At 36.2% G+C, this 8,003-nt stretch overlaps 1 long non-coding RNA gene across 1 annotated transcript; it reads right to left on the minus strand.

Moving 5' to 3' along the window:
* Positions 1-1,847: 1,847 nt before the first annotated feature.
* Positions 1,848-2,269, minus strand: LOC149926118 (uncharacterized). The gene is made up of 3 exons (XR_016477061.1): positions 2,201-2,269; positions 2,010-2,121; positions 1,848-1,951 (listed from the first exon to the last, which is right to left on the minus strand). It is a non-coding gene; the product is annotated as an uncharacterized LOC149926118 (long non-coding RNA).
* Positions 2,270-8,003: the final 5,734 nt, after the last annotated feature.

An 8,003-nucleotide genomic window follows, 5' to 3' on the forward strand; every position in this document is an offset into this window, starting at 1 on the left:
ATAAAGGTCTAGATAAATTTCGGGTCGGCTAAGCCTAACATAAAATACGGGAGTGACACCTAGCAGAAAGCCGTATTTTTCTGCAGGCTACCAGTTTACGACGCCACCTGTAGGAGGCCAAAATTTAAAAGCGCGCAATTTTTTAAATAGGCCTAAGGCACCAGCAGAGGCATTCGGAAAACGCGTCGTTTTACGATATATTGAGTTTTGTTTGGATTGAACATTCAATACTGAATTGTTTTAAGCGATAGTAGTGTTTAGTTTTAAAAATGGTATTAAAATGTGCATTTAAACATTGCAAAAACCAAGCAAAAAGTGGATCAAATATATCATTTCATAGGTAGAACCAAAAATATCTATTTTTGGTAGAACCAGAAGAAAATATAGGGAAGTACGCATCTTATCGACTTTGGCGAGGCATCACTTTTCTCGAAATTTTGCGCCAAAACGGGTTGGCGGAAATCGCGGATGAATAAATTGTTTAAAAGAGAAATTTTTTTAAACGAGAATTTGCCACATATTGTCCTTTTATCACTCTACTAAATTAGACTTAGGAACCTTTAGTCTCGACATTTATCGCCCTGTGTTATCAAAATCAAAACGGGACTAAATTTCGGTTTGAAAAATTATGCATGAAAAGGCTCTTGCTTGAGGGGGGGGGGGATATGACGACTTGCACTGCTCACAGCTACAGGAGCATACTTCTCCCTATTTTCTTCTTTTAGAACTCAAAGGATGATGTATAACTTGTTATATCTTTATGTAAATATTGGAAAAATAGGTTTCCATTCCGAAAAACCGAAACACTTCCACAATGGATCAATTCTATAAACCGTGAGAACTGGTATCCATCGAAAAGTGATTACATTTGTAGCGAACATTTCTTAGAAAGTGATATAGAGTTACGAAATGGAAAAAATTGCCTTATTATCAATGCTAGTCCTACTGAGGCTTATTTTTAAAATTAAATTGAAGGTCTAGGGTAAAAAAAATCTTTCCGCCATATGAAAGATGATGAAAACAAATAAATACTATTGGAATTGTGCTTCTAACTATAACAGCAAAGAGATCTCTTGAGACTTTGACAAGTTGAGCAAGGACAAAATATAATTTATTAACAGCCAATGGCCGCTCCGCCTATGGTGATATCCAGGGTAGTCGATTAGTTATTTTCATGCTTTTTCAAATGGCCAAAATCATTGTTTATCCTAGACCTTTCCTTTAAAGCAATAGAAATAACGTAGAAATAACATTTTTTTATTTTGTCTAAAGAATTTGTTCAAAGTTGTTGAAATTGAAACACCTGAAAAATATGATGACACAAATTTTGACCATGGATCTTTTCGCGTAGGTTCAAATATTAGTGTGATTTTTTTTAATATATGCAGTGAAATGGAACTAGTTTTTTCCCATGTTTGGTTTATCATTGGAGATCAAGACACATTCCACTCCATTTTTTCTTTTTTTTTGCACATCCTACAATTAAAACATTTATTTCAGATATGTTACGGTAGAAATGAGTTACTTGTTACTGACAAGTCGGTTTCGGAATTTTGCGGTTCTAATAACGGACTTCACCAAGAAAATCATGGAATAAAAGACTTCCATAGCTTAACTAATCAAGTGGTTAATATAGATGATTCCATAACAGTGACTTCTTCGGTTGATAAGGACTCTTCATTAGACCTACCTTTTGACTCGGATATCAAACAGAACACGGTTTCTTTATTTATAGTGTATATAGTGTATATATTTATAAAAACCTACCTAGCGGGGAAAAAATATAACTTTTATTAGGTTATTGAACACAATTATGAAATGATTTCACTTACTGGTGGTATAACCTCAGATTCAAGTCTTGAAAATAGTACTTGCAATACTTCGGGTGAAATAGAGGATATTTTGGTAAGATACTTTCATTCAAATCTTAAATATCGTAGATAACCTTATCCTAGAGATATAGTGATACGTGTATTTTAACATAACTATTTTAGTTGGATCATACTTACCACAATGATAATCCTGAATCATTGATCAAGTCGTTAAAAAGGAAAATCCAAGAGTTAGAAGGGAAAAAAGAGAGAATGTCAAAAAAACTCCGAAGTGCCACAAAAAAGCTCGCTAGAAGGGGAAAAAAAATTAAAATTTGCAAGACTTTCTCGATGAATTGGAAGATCAGAATTTAATGCTAAAAGAGCACATTGTAATTATTAATCACAACTTTTCCTCGACATCAAAAGCCTTTTTTAAAGAACTTAGTGAGCTTGGCCCAAATCAGTACCCCCGCCAGGAATTTTTAACAGACAGGCCCGGTCTGATTTAAAGACCCCCCCCTATCTATATATTTTAATTTTGAAATGTCCGATTTTAAAGAATTTTCTTGATTATAGTTAAAATTTTAAAATTATGACACTAATATGTTAATTTAAACGTTTTCTTAGGAAAGATAAAATTTTCTGCCCTCGCAATTTAATCAAAGAATGATACTCTTCGACTAGAGCTTTTACCAAATTCGTCAACCACTAAATTACGGTTTTCTTTTAAACAATTCGACAAATCCCGATTAATGGACAACGTAGCCAGATTTGAAAGTCTAAATTATCCCATAGTTGTTCGAAGACGTGTTTCTATTCTTTTCAGGGAACTGAAACTTCTTTCTGAGATGGTGTTTGCGACAGGAGTGCATTGAATTACCTTGTAGTACTTAACAAGGTCAGGGAAGCCATCTTCCTGGGCATTAAATAGTGGAAATAGTCGCTTACGCTGTTAAATTTTTTGAGGATAATTAGATTTATCGCAATTTTAATTTGACTTTTTAAGGAATCAAGGTCGAAATGAAACCTATCGTATGTGTTACATTGTGTTAGGATATCGATTTCTTTTAGGAAGTTCTCATTATATAGACCAGAGTTTTCTAATAGCCGGATTTTCATTTCAGAAATAAATTTGTCTATTAATTCGAAATAGGTGGACCTCATCTGGTCTATTAGGGTTTGGCGTCAGTTTCCCTGGTCCCCGTTGTAATTGTTACCACACTATGTTTTAATCTCCTGTTAGGGACAATTTTACGTTTACGTAAAGCTAATGGTTCGCTGTTACGGTCAGGTACTGCAATAAAAGCCGATTCCGCGATTTTAGTAGCTTCTTCCCAAATAGAATCAAAGCGTTCAGAGTTTCTACAATCTTCTAAGGTCTTGACAGTAGCTTGGCAACGGCTTCCGTAAAAATAACTTTGGAACTTTGTAAATATTCCGACAGGGAATTTGTTACGCCTAATACTTCGTCTAATGCAACGACTAATATTAAGTTGTTAAAGTTATGTAATTGGGATATATACCCACGACACTCAGCAGCCTCGTCGGGTTTTCCGTTTTTAATCAGATTCTCTAAAGTTCAAACTACGTAATCGAGTCTATTTCTAAAATAGTGAATACCTTTTTTTTGCTCCACCATCGAGTGTCACAGCTTTGTGGCATTTTCAGTATGTCGTACCCTAGATCCTTTTGAGAGTTTTCAAAATATTCACTTCTAGTAACCGAATTGCTTTGAAAGTTGTAAATGGCTTGAACCAAATCAAGTAATTCCCTAACTGTCGATATTTTGGAGCAACAGTCAACTAAAACTAAATTTAAGCGGTGGGCGTAGCAATGAACGTACGGACAATGGCCACCTACTGCTTCTTCTACTATAACCCTTACTCCTTTTACGTGTCCACTCATTACACTAGCTCCATCATAAGTCTGTGCAACACAATTCTCCAGTTTGAAACCACCCTCTTTTAAAAGATTTATAATTGCCAAGCTGATACTCTCAGAATCAAACTTGTGTAAATCTGTGAACCCTATAAATCGTTCTACGACACCTATTTCTGCTTTAGTATATCGAATACAAAGACTTAACCGAGGGGTCGGACATTTGCCTGTTTTGTGTACGGGATTTTGGATTTTTTAAAAATCCAGGATTTTTAATTGTGGATTTGTCATACAAAGTCTATAGGAGCAAAATTCTTGGATTTTGGATTTGTGGATTTTTTTCCAAATTTTGTACGGGATTTGGCCAAATGTCCGACCCCTCGGACTTAACTGCTCTACTCCCGCGTTGTCTCGTGTTTCGCCGCATTCGTTGACCTCTTGAACAATAATTTTTCTCACTAAACTTGCACAAATGCCAATTATTTCGTTTTGTATGGTGATGTGCAAATATTTGGCATTATTCGGCATATTATCGCACTTGGCTTTTAAATCAGGACATTTTCTTTTTAAAAGATCTAATATTGCAATAAAGTTTCCCCTATTCCCAATATTGTCGGCGGATGTGTAAGTGTTCCCCTGAAGTGCTAAATCTTGTTGGGCACATAAAATAATCACTTCCACGTGTGTAGATAGGACCTCTCTGTTTCTAATAACGTCTAGTCTATGGTGGTCGTTAACCTGGCAAACTATTGATCCACGGGATTTGGATTCCATGTAGTCTAAGTACATTTTGTAGGCTAGTTGGTGAGAAGATTTGTTGGAAGTGAAGTGTTCTTCGAATTGTCTCCCCATGTTTTTCCAATCCGAAAATCCCTTTAGAAATGCAGTGTTTCTACTGCCTAAAAAATGAGGGCAACAAAATCAATACATTGCATCCTTTGCAACTGAATATTCAATCATATGATATTTGTCATACCAAGAAGAATTGAAACCTCGATTTTTACCGCCAATTAATCTTTTAGGAAAAGGATTTAGTTTAGGCTGAACTGGAAGGCAATCTTTATCTGGACTAATATCCAAGTTATTCAACGCGTGTAAGCCCATTTCTTTTGAATTGGACACGTTGTTTGATGTATTTTGTGCATGGTTAGAGTTGGGGTTTGCAATTACTTCTGCAATTTCTCCTTCATGAGTCAGTTCCATTTCCATATCAGTACTGACGTTTGGAAGAACTTCAGCAGTAATACTAAAACAGTGACTGTTATCAGTCCCCAAGGATTCTTAACCCTTTCCCAATTCGTTGACTAGGTTTTTCTGAGAACTATAGTTATGGCTTTGCGCCGACGATTTCAAAAAAAGTGTCATTGCACCTTTGGGACTACTAACGAAACTATCTTCCCTTTTCCGTTTTTCTCGTTTTTGGGACCCAGATAAAAATTTTCTGGTACTCATATTTCAAAATTCTACTATTATATACTAATAACGAAATAACATTAAAAAGAAAATAAAGCTTAGTTAAAGCTATGTAGTCTTCAAACAGATTTTTTAATAATACCAGCTATATCAAAGCTCTGAAAAAAGCTGTTTGAATATTTTTTCTAGAATAGCTAATTAGCATTGAAAAAGGCTTTTTGAATAATTTAGCTGGAATAGCTAATTAGCCTTGAAAACGGCTGTTTAAAAATTAGCTTAAAACAGCTAAATAGCCTTTAAAAAGGCTGTGTGGCAAAGTTAGTCTCGGAAGAGACTTTGAGAATATTTGACTGGGAGATAATCGAAATTGAGAACTACCTGTTTGTTCAGTTCAGGAGCAGAAAACGAAATGAAGAAACGCGCGTTATCTGGGACAAGTCCGACCACCGAAGGTCTAGGTAATTTCTCTACGATCAGTGGTCACTGATATCACGTGATTTCGCAAAAGGGACAAAGTGTAAAAAAGAAAAAACCCTTATCCCCAGGACGCTCTCTATTCAAAGTAGTGACTGGTACGATGCTTTACGCTTAGACTTCAGCTCCGCGGGGATTTCCCTTCGTTTAAGCGTTGCAACGGTTTAAGTCGTATTAAAGAAATCCAGTTTCTCACTTCATGCCCCCTTTTGTAGAATTCCTAGAAACTAAGCTTATGTTTATTGTGTTGGTTGGAGCTAAGTTATCACTGAGGCGAACAGGTGGTTTGTTTTGCTGCTTTCCTTGCACGACGGACTTCCCCATCCCGGGCCATTCTTTTGTCCTATACTCTACATCAATGTTAACAGAGTACACTACCAAAAGCAGAAACCACAGAGTTCGCTGCCTTTGGTTGTGTACTCAAGTAATATTGATTTAGAGTATAGGTGGTTCAAAAGAGAACGTTTTGTTAGGGCCATTTAGGACTCTTGGAAATTGGAATTGAATGGGAGTTCTTTTTTTAGGGGGCTAGATGACCAATTTTTAAAAATAAATAAAATTTAAAAATCACATTTGGAGGCCCCAGAGGCAATTTTTTTAAACTTTTAGAGGCCCCTAAAATAGGCCTAAAATTTTTGAACATAGGCACGTGCCCACTTGTGCCTACTGCTGGCGGGGGCACTGGCCCAAATAACAAGTACAAGAAACCTTATTCCGATGAAATAAGGCAGTTTGCTTTGACTCTACATTTTTATTAACCAAAGGCTTACGTATTTTTGCGTAAACATTTTTGTTTACCTCATGAAAATACCATAAGAGAGTGGTCAAATCAGATTGGTGCAGAACCCGGATTTACAGGCCAGAGTTTTGAATTCCTGAGACAAGAAGCTCAAAAACATGACCATCCAATATTCGCAGCACTAGACATAGATGAAATGTCTATTAGAAAGCATGTTGCTTGGTGTGGAGATAAATTTACCGGCTTTATCAACTTTGGAAAAGTCTCGGATAATTCAAAAGAGGAACAAACCATTGCTTCGTCAGCTCTCTTTTTTATGTTAGTTGCTGTAAATGGAAGTCGGAAAATCCCTTTAGGCTATTTCGTCGTGCATGGTACACCAGGGTGGCTTTTGACCAACTTAGTCAAAGAATGCTTTTCTAGAATTCATGAAACTGGTGTTAAATGTATTGCCTTTGTATGCGACGGTTTGAATAGCAATCTTACAATGCCAAAATGCTAGGTGCAAACCTAGATCCCGAAGTCCTTGATACAAGTTTTCCCAATCCAGGAAATCCTTCAGATCCAGATGATATAGTTTTCCTAATCCTTGATGTATGCCACATGATTAAACTCATTCGTAACCTTTTTTCCGATTTTAAAAGGATATACAGTACCGCCTAGAACAAAGTTCACTAAGCGAGCGCTCGCTTAAAGCGGCGCTTATGGGGGGGAAACATGAGCTAGGGCTGCTGCCAGACCCCCGCTTCGCTATAAGCGAGCGCTCGCTTAGTGAACTTTGTTCTAGGCGGTACTGTATAATGGCTTGACAGATGAGGTAAGGGTAATTTGTATGCACTAAAGAGAGGAAAATATGATTAAATTTCTATTTTAAAACTATTATTATAGGAAATTGACTGGGAGTTTCTTAAATCTTTACACAATATGCAAACCAAGGAAGGTTTAACTCTCGGAAACAAACTAACCAAATTCCAGTTAGAAGAAACCACCTATGGACTGTGAGAAGGATGATAAAATACGCGAAAAAGTAGATAAGTCCATAATTAAAAGGGATAATATAGCTAAATCCTAAACAAATTTGAAGAAATTTAAAAACTTACTAATAACTCGTACCGATAGGTCTTCGAGCAACGCGAAACTCGGATCAAATAGATCTTCGAGTAATAAACTAAATTAAAAATAAATAAAAAAAAAAATAGCCAGAAATTCCAACGGTAGACCGGTTTCGTTCTATTTGGAACTCATCAGTACAGTGCGGGAAATCTGGCTGGCGACTATCAAATCGAAAAGAGAAACTAAGCCTAAACATTAAAAATTTCAAAACGCGTTGCATATAGCAACGGAAAGCCGAAAAGGGGGGAGTGTGGTGGAGAATAGTATATACGATAAGTTAAGTTAGAAGAAACCACCTATGGACTGTGAGAAGGATGATAAAATACGCGAAAAAGTAGATAAGTCCATAATTAAAAGGGATAATATAGCTAAATCCTAAACAAATTTGAAGAAATTTAAAAACTTACTAATAACTCGTACCGATAGGTCTTCGAGCAACGCGAAACTCGGATCAAATAGATCTTCGAGTAATAAACTAAATTAAAAATAAATAAAATAGCCAGAAATTCCAACGGTAGACCGGTTTCGTTCTATTTGGAACTCATCAGTACCGTGCGGGAAATCTGGCTGGC

Source organism: Leiobunum rupestre, chromosome 10, assembly GCF_980474605.1.
Source record: "Leiobunum rupestre chromosome 10, qqLeiRupe1.1.hap1, whole genome shotgun sequence".
NCBI lineage: Eukaryota > Metazoa > Arthropoda > Arachnida > Opiliones > Sclerosomatidae > Leiobunum > Leiobunum rupestre.